Raw genomic sequence first — 15,644 nt, forward strand, 5'->3', positions numbered from 1 at the left:
TCCCCATCAGCACCTGATTGTTCCTGCTTCCCCAGTTTCTTTCTCTATTTCCAATGGTGCTTTCTTTCCAGCCAGGCTAAAACAATTTTAAATAACTATAGTAATCCTCCTCCTCCTCCTCCTCCTCCTCCTCCTCCTCCTCCTCCTTCGCTTTAAAAAGTGGTTGGATAAATTCCTGGAGGCAAATGCTATCAATGACTACTAGCCCTGATGATTGTGTGCTATCTCCAGTATTCAAGGCAGTAAGCCTGTGTGCACCAATTGCTGGGGTACATGGGTAGGAGGGTGCTGTTGCACCACGTCCTGCTTGTTCATCCCTGGCCAATGGCTGGTTGGCCACTGTGTGAACACAGTGCTGGACTAGATGGACTCTTGGTCTGATCCAGCATGGGTATTCTTATGATGATATTATTATTATTATTATTATTATTATTATTATTATTATTATTATTATTATTATTATTATTATCTGAAGGCAAGTGTGCAGGCTGGTAAGCAGCAGCCTCCGTGAAGGTGCTACCTCCTCACTCTCTTCCAGCCTAGACTCGGAAGGTGCAACGGGGTAGGCCAGGCTAAGCTGCCCTGCTGTTGCTTCCTCAGAGTCCAGAGCACATCACCCGCATCATCTCCTGGTACTGTGATTTAAAAAGTCCAGTTCCTCTCACGCTTCCCAATGAATGGGATTTTCTTATCACCCAGCTCTACTAGAATTCCAATTCGCAGTCTGTTTCGCCCTCAGACTTCTAGTGTCCATGGCGACATGGTCTTTCCACTGGGGCTGAAATGAAGATGGAAACAGGATTGCTTTTGGGGTCCAGTTGTTGTTTATTCGTTCAGTCGCTTCCGACTCTTCGTGACTTCATGGACCAGCCCACGCCAGAGCTTTCTGTCGGCTGTCGCCACCCCTAGCTCCCCCAAGGTCAAGTCTGTCACCTCCAGAATATCATCCATCCATCTTGCCCTTGGTCGGCCCCTCTTCCTTTTGCCTTCCACTTTCCCTAGCATCAGCCTCTTCTCCAGGGTATCCTGTCTTCTCATTATGTGGCCAAAGTACTTCAGTTTTGCCTTTAATACCATTGCCTCAAGTGAGCAGTCTGGCTTTATTTCCTGGAGAATGGACTGGTTTGATCTTCTTGCAGTCCAAGGCACTCTCAGAATTTTCCTCCAACACCACAGTTCAAATGCATCTATCTTCCTTCGCTCAGCTTTCCTTATGGTCCAGCTCTCGCAGCCATAGGTTACTACGGGGAATACCATTGCTTTAACTATGCGGACCTTTGTTGTCAGTGTGGTGTCTCTGCTCTTAACTATTTTATCAAGATTTGTCATTGCTCTCCTCCCAAGAAGTAAACGTCTTCTGATTTCCTGGCCGCAGTCAGCGTCTGCAGTAATCTTTGCGCCCAGAAATACAAAGTCTGTCACTGCCTCCACGTTTTCTCCCTCTATTTGCCAGTTATCAATCAAGCTGGTTGCCATAATCTTGGTTTTTTTGAGGTTTAACTGCAACCCGGCTTTTGCACTTTCTTCTTTCACCTTTGTCATAAGGCTCCTCAGCTCCTCCTTGCTTTCAGCCATCAAAGTGGTGTCATCTGCATATCTGAGATTGTTAATGTTTCTTCCTGCGATTTTAACTCCAGCCTTGGATTCGTCAAGCCCAACACGTCGCATGATGTGTTCTGCATACAAGTTGAATAGGTAAGGTGAGAGTATACAACCCTGCCGTACTCCTTTCCCAACCTTAAACCAGTCCGTTGTTCCGTGGTCTGTTCTTACCATTGCTACTTGTTCGTTATACAGATTCCTCAGGAGGCAGACAAGATGACTTGGTATCCCCATACCATCAAGAACTTGCCACAGTTTGTTATGATCCACACAGTCAAAGACTTTAGAATAGTCAATAAAACAGAAATAGATGTTTTTCTGGAACTCCCTGGCTTTCTCCATTGTCCAGTGGATACTGGCAATTTGGTCTCTAGTTCCTCTGCCTTTTCTAAACCCAGCTTGTACATCTGGCAATTCTTGCTCCATGAATTGCTGGAGTCTACCTTGCAGGATCTTGAGCATTACCTTGTTGGCATGTGAAATAAGTGCCACTGTCTGATAGTTTGAACATTCTTTAGTGTTTCCCTTTTTTGGTATGGGGATATAAATTGATTTTTTCCAGTCTGATGGCCATTCTTGTGTTTTCCAAATTTGCTGGCATATGGCATGCATCACCTTGACAGCATCATCTTTCAATATTTTAAACAGTTCAGCTGGGATACTGTCGTCTCCTGCTTCCTTGTTATTAGCAATGCTTCTTAAGGCCCATTCAACCTCACTCTTCAGGATGTCTGGCTCTAAATCACTGACCACACTGTCTGAGCTATCCCCGATATTATTATCCTTCCTATACAGATCTTCCGTATATTCTTGCCACCTTTTCTTGATCTCTTCTGTTTCTGTTAGGTCCTTGCCATCTTTGTTTTTGATCATACCCATTTTTGCCTGGAATTTATCTCCAATGTTTCTAATTTTCTGGAAGAAAATAGAAATCTTTCCTATTCTATTGTCTTCTTCCACTTCCGCACATTGCTTGTTTAAAAATAATTCCTTATCTCTTCTGGCTAACCTCTGGAATTTTGCATTTAATTGGCCATATCTCCCCCTATCACTGCTGCCTTTTGCTTTCCTTCTTTCTTGGGCTACTTCCAGTGTCTCAGCAGACAGCCATCTTGCCTTCTTGGTTTTCTTTTTCGGACGTTTTTTGTTGCCGCCTCTTGGACAATGTTGCGAACTTCTGTCCATAGTTCTTCCGGGACCCTATCTACTAAATCTAGTCCCTTAAATCTATTCTTCACCTCCACTGCATATTCATTAGGAATATTAGTGAGCTCATATCTAACTGATCTGTGGATCTTCCCTATTCTCTTTAGTTTGATTCTAAATTGTGCAATAAGAAGTTCGTGATCTGAACTACAGTCAGCTCCAGGTCTTGTTTTTACTGTCTGTATAGATGTCTGCCACCTTTGGCTGCAAAGGATGTAGTCAATCTGATTTCGGTGTCGGCCATCTGGTGAAGTCCATGTATAAAGCCGTCTTTTCGGTTGTTGGAAGAGAGTGTTTGTTATGCACAGTGAGTTGTCCTGGCAGAATTCTATCAGCCTATGTCCTGCTTCATTTTGTTCTCCTAGACCATGCTTACCTGTAATTCCAGATGTCATTTGACTGCCCACCTTAGCGTTCCAGTCTCCTGTAATGAAAATAACATCTCTTTTTGGTGTATTATCCAGTAGGTGCTGCAGATCCTCATAGAACTGATCTACTTCTGCTTCTTCAGCATCTGTGGTTGGGGCATATATTTGGATCACTGTGATGTTAAATGGCTTACCCTGAATTCGAATTGAGATCATTCTATCATTTTTTGGATTGTATCCAAGCACTGCTTTAGCCACTTTATTATTAATTATGAAGGCTACTCCATTTCTTCTTTGATCCTCTTGTCCACAGTAGTAGATCTGGTCGTGATCTGATGTGAAGTGGCCCATTCCAGTCCATTTCAGTTCACTGACACCCAATATATCTATATTTAATCTTGACATCTCACCAATAACCACATCCAATTTGCCCTGGCTCATAGATCTTACATTCCAGGTTCCTATGGTGTGTTGATCTTTAGAACATCGTATTCGTCGTTCACCACCAGCACCGTCGGCCGCTAGCCGTCCTTTCGGCTTTGAGCTAGCTGCGTCATCACATCTGGGGCTAGTTGAACTTATCCTCTGTTCCTCCCCAGTAGCATTTTGACCATCTTCCGACCTGAGGGTCCCATCTTCCGATGGTATATCGACATATCTCTGGTTGTACTGATCCATTTAGTTTTCATGGCAAGAATACTGGGGTGGATTGCCATTACCTTCCCCAGGGATCGTATTTAGTCTGACCTCTCTACCATGACCTTCCCGTCTTGGGTGTCCCTTCACGGTTTAGCTCATGGCATCCTTGAGGTGCTCAAGCTCCAGCACCACGACAAGGTAACGATCTCCTTTGCTGGAGTTTGGGGCCCAGACTAGTGCTTTAATCACTAAGCCAATTTCATTCTTTACAAACTGCTATTCTGAAGTAACACTGGGCAGTTTTCTTGTTTCAAAGGCCATCTCAGGATGTGAGTGACTGCTGATGACAGGCCATCCCATTTCAGTCTGTGTAATATATATACCTCCAGCAAAGGAGACTTGACCTTGGGGGAGCTAGGGGTGGCGACAGCCGACAGAAAGCTCTGGCGTGGGCTGGTCCATGAAGTCACGAAGAGTTGGAAGCGACTGAACGAATAAACAACAATATATATACCGTGCAGTCCTAGACATGTCAACTTAGAAATAAGTCCCACTGACTTCACTGCGACTTACTCCTAGGTAAGTGTGCATAGGATTGCAGCCCTAATCTTTTATTTTTGTCTTTGGCTGTGCCAAACAACTCTGTATAATTAAAGCATATCCTAGCTATCTTGGGTGCTCTTGATTCTCAATCTCCAATCTTAAACATATCTTACAGAATTAAGCCCAAGAAAACTTATTTATTTCTACACAGAGGTTTAACATGTAGCCTGTAAATGCTGTATGCTTTGTCATTGTCCAGTTCTAGCAGATAAAAAGGATTCTTGGTTGACTATCTTCCCTATTTATAGGCTGCGAACCTATCCACGTTTACCAGGGAGTAAGCCACATTAAAAACCATGGAACTGACTTCTCAGTAGAACTTGTATTGGATTGCACTGTTAAAACCTCACATCTGGAAACATCTTTCTTGACACCAGAAAACAACTTGCCAATCCTGATGTCGGCCCTGGTGCTTGTGTGACTGTATTTAGCTGTCATCGGCTTGACAGAAGTCTTGGTGACTGTGCTGTACGAGACTGCTGAGATGACAACTGCAGCTTCCTACGAAGCATTTTCACATTTCCTCTGTGGTTTCAAGTTTCATCTGTCTCCATTTTCTTGTTCTGCCCTTGCTTTTGCCATTTGAAGCACATTTGGTGCATTATGCTGCAGTTTTTGAAATGTAAGTAGCAATAAGGAGCCCAGGATTTTTCTTCTCTTTCTGCCCAGTTGTGTAATTCTGGCTTATATGGGTCCTTTTTAAAAATTCAATTCTTATTGTTTAATTAATAGGAGGACAAATAGGAAGTATGTCTGTTTCAAAGAGACCTCAAGTACTTTGGGCTAGATACTGGGAAAAATGGCAACTCGGTTATTAACTTCATTTTATGCAAGAATGAGCTGTTTCTAGCCAGAGCATGTTAATATGGACAAGTGGAGAAAGCAATCCTCTCTGCTCAATGCATTCTGTCAACCCTATTCATCCAGACGAATAATAGCATACCTGGGACTGTTGTGCAGTTGCTTGCCAATTTTTCTTGTTGCTGTTTTGCTTTAATATCTGTAATTTCCTTATGATCCCTGCTCTCTTCTGGTACCTAGGAATGCCTGTTTGTACATCTCAGACCGCATAAGAGAATTTAAGATAAGAAACACAGTATGTCTAATTCTAAAGGAACCACCATAATCTTTTGCCCTTTCTCTCTCTGTATGTAGAAGCATGCACTGCGCATGTAGCTATAGATTTAGAGTCGGCTAAGCTGTTCAGTGGTGCAGCCGCAGCATTTGCCTGTCCAGTGGTAGCTTTGAGAGAGAGAACGGTTTCTCCTTGACCTAGGCAAGTGCTCTTGCATGCCATATTGGCTGCAGTTTAAAGAGTAGGCTGATTATCTAAAATACCAGGCCAGGCTGGAACAGAGTGAGTCACCCCTCCTGCTCTTCCCAGTGGAATTAAGGGGCTACAGTCAGAGCAGTCTGTGGCAGCTGCAGGGATAGCTAGAAGTGTTTCATTTGCGTCAGTTTGCAGTGGAGCCTGACAAGCCTGCGCTCAGGGTGCTTTTAACTCTCGGTGACTGGCAGGTGCATGATGTCACAGTGAGGTTAGCTATCTCGCAAGTGGACGGGGAGGGGGAGTGACAAAGGAGACAATTTAGGATTTTAAAAAAAGTGTGTGTGTGTGTGTGTGTGTGAAAGAGAGAGAGAGAGAGGCGGGGGAGAGAGGGATGAGCATCAAAGCACCAAGTGACAGCTCAAGTCGCACTGCAGAGACAGACAGAGGACTGCAGGGGCTGCCAGGGCTTTTTGTATATTTTATTTAAATTGCTTTTCTAGTGCCGTTAAGTATTCAAAGGAGAGGTCAATGTAAAGTGCAATTCTAGGTAAGGCTAATGTTGACCTTGGCAGATCTTGAGAGGCAGCATGTTTTAATAGCATGGATTTGTACAATCCAGCAAAACTTGAGAAGGGGGGGGGAGTTAATTATAGGATTCTAGCTGGTTTTAAAACATATCATTTGCCAAAGGTTCAAATCCTGATAGAACTTAAATGTAGCTCAGGCTTCAAAAACGCAGATATAACAATAGAATTTTGGTAAGGAATAAGACAGAAAGTTTTAAAAAAGTATATTTTCATATAAGGATAAGGGGGGGCAGAGTATGCATGATTAAGAACACATGTCCTGGTAAATGGTGTTACCAGGCATGTTACAGGACCTCTTCTTTAGTTTAGTATAGTTTAGTGTCGTTTAAAAATAACAACACATCACTGTGAAGCTGAAAGAAATCTGATTTGATAGGAGAGGTGAATAGACTGTGGTAGGTCATGAAATTATAGTGCTGGAATGCCTTTACTGATGTTGCACAGGAAACAAGCCAAAGGCTGCAGGCCTATGCTCTCTAACTTGTGAGCAAGTTCCTAAATTAACAAACATAGAATTAGGGTGACCATATGAAAAGGAGGACAGGGCTCCTGTATCTTTAACAGTTGTATTGAAAAGGAAATTTCTGCAGGTGTCATTTGTATATATGGAAAACCTGGTGAAATTTCCTCTTCATCACAACAGTTAAAACTGAAGGTGCCCTGCCCTTTTTTATAAATCTGGTGACTCTAATAGAATCATGTTGTAAATGTCCTCTGTTGGATTCCTTGGGCAGATAGTAGTTCCATAGTCCTAGACCAGCCTTCCCAAACCCAGTGCCCTCCAGATCTTTTGGACTTCATCTCCCAACAGCCCTAGCCAGCATAGGCAATGGTCAGGAATGCTGAGAGATGTAGTCCAAAAGATCTAGAGGGCACCCGCTTGGGTGAAGTCTGCCATAGACAATGAGGAAGCGCTACATTCTTCTTCTTTTTCTTAAGAGGAAGGCTGGAAAACAGTGTAGGTGGGTTTTGGGTATGAAATCTTCAAGACTCTTCAATTCTTCTAAGTTTCAATGTGCGAAAGAGCTACTATAAGGAAGAGCCAGTTCTGTTTGGCTGCTGTTTTGAGAAGACCAGCATGAATGGGAATTGTCCATGTCACGAAAATCACCACCATAGTACTTGAACCAGCATCTTCTTCATTTAATATTGTGTATCTACAATCTATCTGAGGGCACCAGCATTCTGAACCACCACTAATGTAGGGTGAACTTTGACTCATGAAATTATATATTATGCAGTTACCAATAGCTTAAATGATCTGCAAAGTAGGTTAACCAGGCTACATTGAATTTAAGCTCCCTTGATTAACTCCCATCATGGCTACTTGTATCTTGAGCTTCCAACTGCCTCCCTCCCCTCTCATGTACTAATTTAATTTATCAATTTGTGATATTTACTGTTTTACATTATATTGTACTTTACTCTTTTAAATATTTGTATTGTATTTTATATTTTTAACTGTGTTTTAACATGGCATTTAAATTTTTCAACTGGTTGTAATCTGCCCAGAGAACATTAGTGATTGGACAGATTAGAAATGTACTAAATAAAATAAATAAATAAGAATGAATGAACGAAATGAGAACAGACTCTTTCTCCTATTTGATGCTTCAGTGTGTGCTGCAGTTTAAATCAGGCCACTTCAATGGGTTGCATCTCATGGTGTCCTGGCCCCAAAGGAACAAATATTACTGGCAGATGGAATTCCCCCTTTCCCCCAACAGCTCCTGCACCCCCACCCCCAAATCTGTTCCAGAAGGTTGGGGGTTATAGTGGAGAGGAAGGGAAAATTCCAGGGTGCAAATGGAAGTCCACTTGCACAACTTTGGATTTAGCCCAATGTATGTGCATATTTAACAGTGCCATGCCTATATTTTGCCATTTCAACTTAGGTACTTTTAAAGTAGAGGTTAAAAGGTAAAGTGTCGAATTGGCTCTGATTGGGGTTTTCAACCTATCTCCAAACCTTACACTCCAACCACTAAACCACTCCAGTTTCTAAAAATATGGATTCTGCTCAGAACTCCTTCTTCTCCTGGATCACAGAGAAGTAGAAGAAATGTAACTGGCTCCACATCTGAAACCAATTAATATGTTGAAGTGAACTGCTAAGACCCAGGTGAGAGAGCTGGTCTCTTGAGTCTGAACCCGCAGCGAGAGCGGTTTTAACCTCAGAGAAGGGAACTTGGTTAAAATGCCTTCATGTGGAGGAGAAAGTTATTATTTGTGCCTCTGTGGTCTGAAAGGCACAACCCTAGAAAAGGGGCTGTTTTTCTTTTGTCTGGAATGTACATCTTGTAAACATTACATTTTTGTAGTCTTGCAATTTAAAAGAACCAGAAAGAATGAAGACTTTGATCATTTCAATTACCTCATTTCTTTAGAGGCAGGGTGTCAAGCAGAGTGACAGGGTCAAAAGAAACAAACTATTTTTGTCAGTGAAGCACAAGTGATACAACATTTTATCTGTCAGATAAGAGTACCTTCTTCTATCAGCTAGAACATAAGGCTGCTACTTTGTTGAATCTTTTCTATATTTCGTTTGACTGTTCCTAAAATGCAATTGAAGTAATTTGCCCCCAATTTTTTTTAGGGTAGAGGAGGAGAAATGGAGCAGAGCAGATCTAGCTGTTATTTTGCAGGTAAAAAAGTGGGTCAAACCCTTAAGAAATGAACAATGGGATTCTCCCTAGAGTGGAGTCAGAAATGTTCATGTAGAAATTTGTACGTTCAATGAAGGAGAGAACCTTTGAATTCAGTTTGAGCTGTACGAACTGCACAAAAGTCGTAAATGTTTCTCTTGCTTTTTGTCCAAGGGTTGGACACTAACTATAGCTTAGACAGAGCTGTTCAAAAGTCCTCAAAACTCTAGGGAATTTTACAGCCCCTGAGGTAGCCCACAGCACAGGGAATCTGCCAAGCCTTGGAAGCACAGAAGCATTGCAACGTAGCCAACCTCAGAAATCTACCAACTGAACTAAAGTTTAGGCCGAGGTTCCAAAGAGACCCCAAGTACTTTGGGCTAGATGCTGGGATAAATGGCAACTCGATTATTAACTTCATTGTATGCAAGAATGAGCTGTTTCTAGCCAGAGCATGTAAATATGGACAAGTGGAGAAAGCAATCCTCTCTGCTCAATGCATTCTGTCAACCCTATTCATCCAGACGAATAATAGCATACCTGGGACTGTTGTGCAGTTGCTTGCCAATTTTTCTTGTTGCTGTTTGCTTTAATATCTGTAATTTCCTTATGATCCCTGCTCTCTTCTGGTGCCTAGGAATGCCTGTTTGTACATTTCAGACCGCATAAGAGAATTTAAGACAAGAAACACAGTGTGTCTAATTCTAAAGCGCAGGGAATCTGCCAAGCCTTGGAAGCACAGAAGCGTTGCAACATAGCCAACCTCAGATATCTACCAACTGAACTCAAGTTTAGGCTGAGCCCTTTAGGTACTGTCTGTATGCCCTCAGGCAGGACTAGGTTGTTATTAGTCACGTGGTCTGGGTGAGGACCTACAGATTGTATATAAAGGGACTCTGCCAAAGCTCTAGCTCAGTTTTCAGTACTTCTGTCCTGTGGTTCTCTCAAGTTAGCAAACATATAGCAGTAATGCTCTAACTATATATCCAAAATTTATCAAATGACAATAAGCTTAAAAATCGAAATCAGTATAAAAGCAGGAGCAGTGCCCAGGCCTGTTTTAAAAAAATATATCACCCACTGAAAAAGAGAAGTCTTAGCAATGGGGCCATGGAACTTTCTTTAGCAAGGCCTTGTGTCCTCTCTTGCAGAGGACAGTCCTCTCTTTGAAGGGCTGCCAGAGGACCATCCTCTGTTTGAAGGTGATCCCTACTTGAATGGTGGTTCTGTCCAATTCCAGTTTAAAACTAAAGAACGATAAGAAATGTTACCCATCAACAGCACCTGAACGGAATAGACAGACACACAGGTCACCTGGGCAGAGTCCTCCACATTATAGTGAGAACTACTGTATTAATAATTTAAGTTATTAAAATTATCTCTAAATTTACTTCCATACATATAAATTAGCTTATGCAAATCACTGCCCTACCCCTTAGTGGCCACTCTAGCCATCATTGAAAAGGCCTTGCTCCTTGTGCTTGCCATACTTCTGACAGCAGGGTCATAGGTAGATGATCTTAAGTGTCAGGCAGTTTCACAAGGGTAGAGGAAATTAAGATACTGTGGTGCCCGACTGTTTCGGTCTTTTAAAGCTCAAACCTAGCACTTAAAATGCTTGAGGTTTCCACAGCTGCTTCCTGCGCCATGCCCTGTCAGCTGTATCAGGGGCGATATTGTTCCGTAGAGACTTAAAAGAGTACTTGTTTTTGTTTTCATACTTCATTAGAAATATTGCCCAAAGTTTGTATTCTTTAGCTTGGGGAACTTCAGCAATTTACAATGTGGAGCCAGCATGATGACCCCCTGAGTTCTTCTCTGGCTTGGATTTTAGTCTGAGCTGAAGAAGAACTCGATTCTCTCTCCCTTCCAGCCATGAGACTCCAGCCCCACTTCCTTTGCTCATCCACCCACCTTGGTGCTGCTATGCCAATGGCAGAAAAGAGGGAGGTCTTTCCCCACCCTCAACACTTGAAGCTGGTATGGCAGGAAGCCAAGTACCAGGAATGCTGGGAAATGTTGCTGGTGCTGCTATGGCAGTTAGTTAGATAATCAGGAACACGTCTGATCTGCTGATAAAGCTCTAGCAAGAAAAGTGAGTGGATGAGTGCGTAGGGTGGGGTGGAGAGTCATGGTGCACATCTATACGGGCTCTTCACCCCAACCTAAATGTGCACTTTTGCAATTTAGGACGCATAATGCAGCCGTCCGCTCGCTGAAGCTCCGGGCTATCTATGAGATAATGTGCATCTTCTCTTTCGCAATTTACCACGACTTTTACATCAAACTCGAATCTTTTGTTGTTCTCTGAGCAGCCACTGGGGATGCAGGAGGAGGATTTGATATGTTTAAACTACCCATTAAACAAATGCTTACATCTGCGTAAGTTTTAAAGATAAAGACATCAAAATTGGCACAGTAATAGCTATTAAGGAGGGCTTTAAGCATACCAAATTTGAATCAGATTGGGTCATCCATTGATTTTTTACATTTCTCCCCCTTAAACCCTTTTCCTGGTATGCAAAGGATCTTAGGAGCACCACCGCCTGGGGTCTGATTTAGCTAACAACAACGAGAGCTATGGGGATAATTCGAGGGAATAGGTATGTGGGATGAAGTTCTTGGATTGACTCACAATAGGCAAATATTTCCTGATTGTGTGTATGAAATAACTGCTCTTCCTGAGCCAATTTTAGGTGAACTGTGAGGGAGGGATGTTTGCCCATCACAGTTTTCTGCTACAGTCCAATGACAAACACAGGTTACTCTCCCCCCCCCTGCCCCCGATGGCTAGAATTACCTTGGCCTCAATTTTCTAGTTAGAGGCCACTCTCCTCTTTTCAGATTTGTGTAGTAATCTCTTTGGCTATGCATCTGTCAAATGTCTGCTGCTTGGATAGCCCAAGTACCCAAGTATTTTAAGTATTTGGGTGGGGGGTGGGGGATATACTTTGAGTTCCATGTTTTTAGGAAAGATGTGCATGTATTTATGTAATAAATAAAATAAAGTATTTCTAGTTTTCAGATGTTCTAGTAATAGAACATCTTTGAACTTATGTACCAAATTTCAGCTCAGTGAGTCAGTAAGGCCCAATTGTCTCACAGTACATTCTTTATCTGAGAGTCAGTGTGGTGTTGTACTGAGAGATCCAGGTTCTAGTCGCTACTGAGCCATGAAGCTCAGTGAGTGACTTTGGGCCAGTCACTGACTCTCATCCTAACCTACTTCATGGGGTAGTTGTGAGGATAAAATGGAGAGGAGGGGGACCTTGGGTTCCTTGCATGAAGAAAGTACGAGCCTTTTCCCAGAAGCAATCTAGAGAACTCCCATCTCATGGCAGTGTCAATACCTTTCATATTCCTTACAGCAGGGGGTTCTTAATGGAAGTTTTTCTTCTATGGAAATAGTAAGCCTTGGCCTTTATTTACTTTCCCCAAAAGTGGTTCTTTTAATCAATACTGCTTTGAGTAGCTACGTGCACTCCGGGAGAGTGTTAGAGGTAAGGTGGTGTAGCATGTCTGTCCAGGCAAAAGGCAGTTACTGACCTGTAAAATGAATTATGGTTTGCTTCTTTGTTTTTATTTTTGCGTATGTGGGCACAAAGTAATGGTTCAGTAATGAATATTTCATTCTTTGCGGGCTAGGTTCTTCTTTGACCCTCATTCCCTTAGTCTTTGCATGGGGCATGTTCAATGTTTCCAAGACAGATTTTGGAAAAGTAAAACTTGTATTTATACAATTCTCTCTGGGAGTCTTTGTCAAATGCTAATCAGATAAATAGATCTCTTCTTGATAATAAGGTTTCTCTAAGTGTTCAGTCTCCATTCTTAGGCTTTTTAACAGCTCGTGCAAAATTCTGGAGCAGCCCAAGGTAAAGCTGTCAAAGTACAAAAACATATTTAAAAAAAGACAAATAGGATTGTAGGTACGGAATGTTTATGTGAAAAAAGGCTTGAGAGTTCTGAATTTGATACTGCTCATCTAAAGATAATTTTTCAATGGTTATCAGGGGTGGGCAAGTTGTGGCTCTCCAGATGTTTTTGCCTGCAACTCTCACCATTTCTCACCATTGGCTATGCTGGCTAGAGCTGATGGGAGGTCAAAACACCTGGAGGGCCACAAGTTGCCCAAATAGTTAAATGGAATGGAAGATCTACTCTGGCTTGAAATGGAACAAAACTGTGTCAAAGTACCAAAAGCACTATTAGCATAGTGTATTAGAGTTGCATTAAGTAAATTAACAGTCATATAAAGGCTTTCAGTGCAATGCTATTCAGGTGTACTCAGAAGTAATCCTCACTGAGTTCATTGGGACTTCATCCCTGGCAAGTGTGTATACATTTGCAGCTTGAATCCTTGTATTATGCTAGTTAATTTATGATAGTTTTTGATATTAAAAAAAACCAAACTTTGCCAAGCTGTGTCAGTTCTATCACCATTTATTTCATAATGAAATGTTTAGTATTGATGAGGCTGTTTCCAGCTAGGCTCAACATAATATCAGACAATTCTATGAGACAGTGTAGGATAGAAGTTGTGTCATCACAGATTACCAGAAAATTAGAAAGAAATATACCCCAGCATTTCCAAGATCTGCAATAAATTATATAAATAAGGCTCAAATGTGGGCAACTAACTCTGAAAACTCCCATCTCCAGCCTTAGATATATTGATTGCTGTATTGGCATCAGTAGTTCCATTACTTTTATTTCCTTCTCTGAAATTAAACCAACTTTGAAGAGTCTCAAAAAACTGCCGGCTGGAATTAAAATGAGAACACATTTTTATCCAACTTCTGTCATACGTACGTTGGGACAGATCTGCACCAAGCAGGATATAACACTTTGAAAACATTTTGAAGACTGAATAGGGAGTGTGTCCTGGGCCCCAACAGTTGACACGAGTGTTATAAACCATTTTAAAGTAGTAGTGAAGATTCCTGCCTTGGTCTTTCCCCTTGCGTAGCTTGGACCATCCCAGTTTTTCACTGTTTTAAACACTTTATTTGGCCTTGGCTGTTTTCCCCCCAATTAAAATAGGGAGATGGGATAAAGTTGTTCCTATATATTTTTTTAAAAAATAAACATACCGCCTCACTTGTGGTACTTTCACATGTTTCTAAGATCCCACATTCCCCAAATATGTGGAAATTCAGATGTCTGAAAATTCAAAGAGGGGAACAAAATGCAGTTCACCTTCTGTACTTAACTACCGAAGCAGCTTGTGCTTGGTCTCACTTTGAGGGCAAGGTTCAAGAAGATGACTTTTCTTTTACTGGAAGCACTTGCTCTGACCTTGCTTCAAAAACAGGTTATAGGAAACAGCTTGTCTCCATTTATTCCTGGCTTATGGGGGCTCCACAGTGCATCATGCCTAACTTAATCTGCCATGTTTCATTATCTTGCTACTCTGATGTGTTCCCTCACTCACTGCCTGGAAGCTGGATGAGAATACTAATAAATTAAAAGGTGAGGACCACCCCTCTCTATGTTCCTTGAGTTGCCACTTTTCAAAGTGGCTGGATTTCCAACTCAAAGCCATAGAGCAAACATCCAGCTGAAAACAACCCCCCCCCGCCCCAAAGAGCAGTGGGAGAGAGAGAGAGAGAGAGAGAGATAATATAAATGCCACAAGTAATTGACCGTTGCTGGTATTCAATAGCTGTTTATGAGAGCAAGCATTCCAGCTTGAGAGAGCGGGAGGCTGACAGCAAGCCCCGCCATTCTGACCTCTCCTTCCACAGGCAGCACAGCAAAGCTGTCTTGTTACTGTCACACCCTTCAGTCACTCCAGGGAGTCACGATGCAGATTTTCCATTGGCGTCAAACGTGCCTAGATTTATAACCTGAGGCTCCGTGAGAGAGGCTAGGAAGAAACTGTTTTTAGATAACTGGCATACCTAAGAAATCAACTAATATAGGTCTGGATATGGAAAGGTCAACAATGTCCCAAGGAGCATGAGAAAATATTTGGTTACTTCCATCGTTATCTATGTATAGTATTATATTATGTATATATGAGAAGCCACCTATATGTTTGCAAAATATTAGCTATTCTAATCGGGGGTAATAGAGATAGATTTATGTAGTGACCCAACCTTTTCTGATGCCATAACATAGGGATGGCCAATATCTTCATTCTTGGGGTCACTCCATTGAATAGAGTCAGAACTTGAGATTATTTATTTATTCATTTCATTGCATTGCATTGCATTTCTAGGCTGCCCAGTAGCCAAAGCACTCTTGGCCATTCACAACAATTCTCAAGATAAAATACAGCATCAAATTTTAAATACAGAAAATGAAAAAACAATTTAAGCAGCTCAAAACAATTTCAAAAAAATACTAGAGCTCTTCAGACAGCTGGCATAAATGTCCCATCATATGCCGTTAAATGCCTGGGAGTAGAGGACAGTCTTAACCTGGCACCAAAAAGATGACAGTGTTGGTGTCAGGCGGGCCTCAGTGGGGACATCATTCCATAATCGGGGGTGGGGACACCACTGAAAAGGCCCTCTCCCTTGTTGTCACCTTCTGTGCCTTGGAGGTGGCACTCAGAGGAAGGCCTCAGATATTGAGCATAGCGTCTGGGTGGGTTCAGATGTATGTATTACTGCACAAACTAACACCCTCAGAAGTGATCAAACTTCATAATAAAGTTGACACCATCTGGCAGTAGCAACTATGCAGTTAGCAGTGTGGATGCACTACGGTGGCCACTCAT

Source organism: Elgaria multicarinata, chromosome 5, assembly GCF_023053635.1.
Source record: "Elgaria multicarinata webbii isolate HBS135686 ecotype San Diego chromosome 5, rElgMul1.1.pri, whole genome shotgun sequence".
NCBI lineage: Eukaryota > Metazoa > Chordata > Lepidosauria > Squamata > Anguidae > Elgaria > Elgaria multicarinata.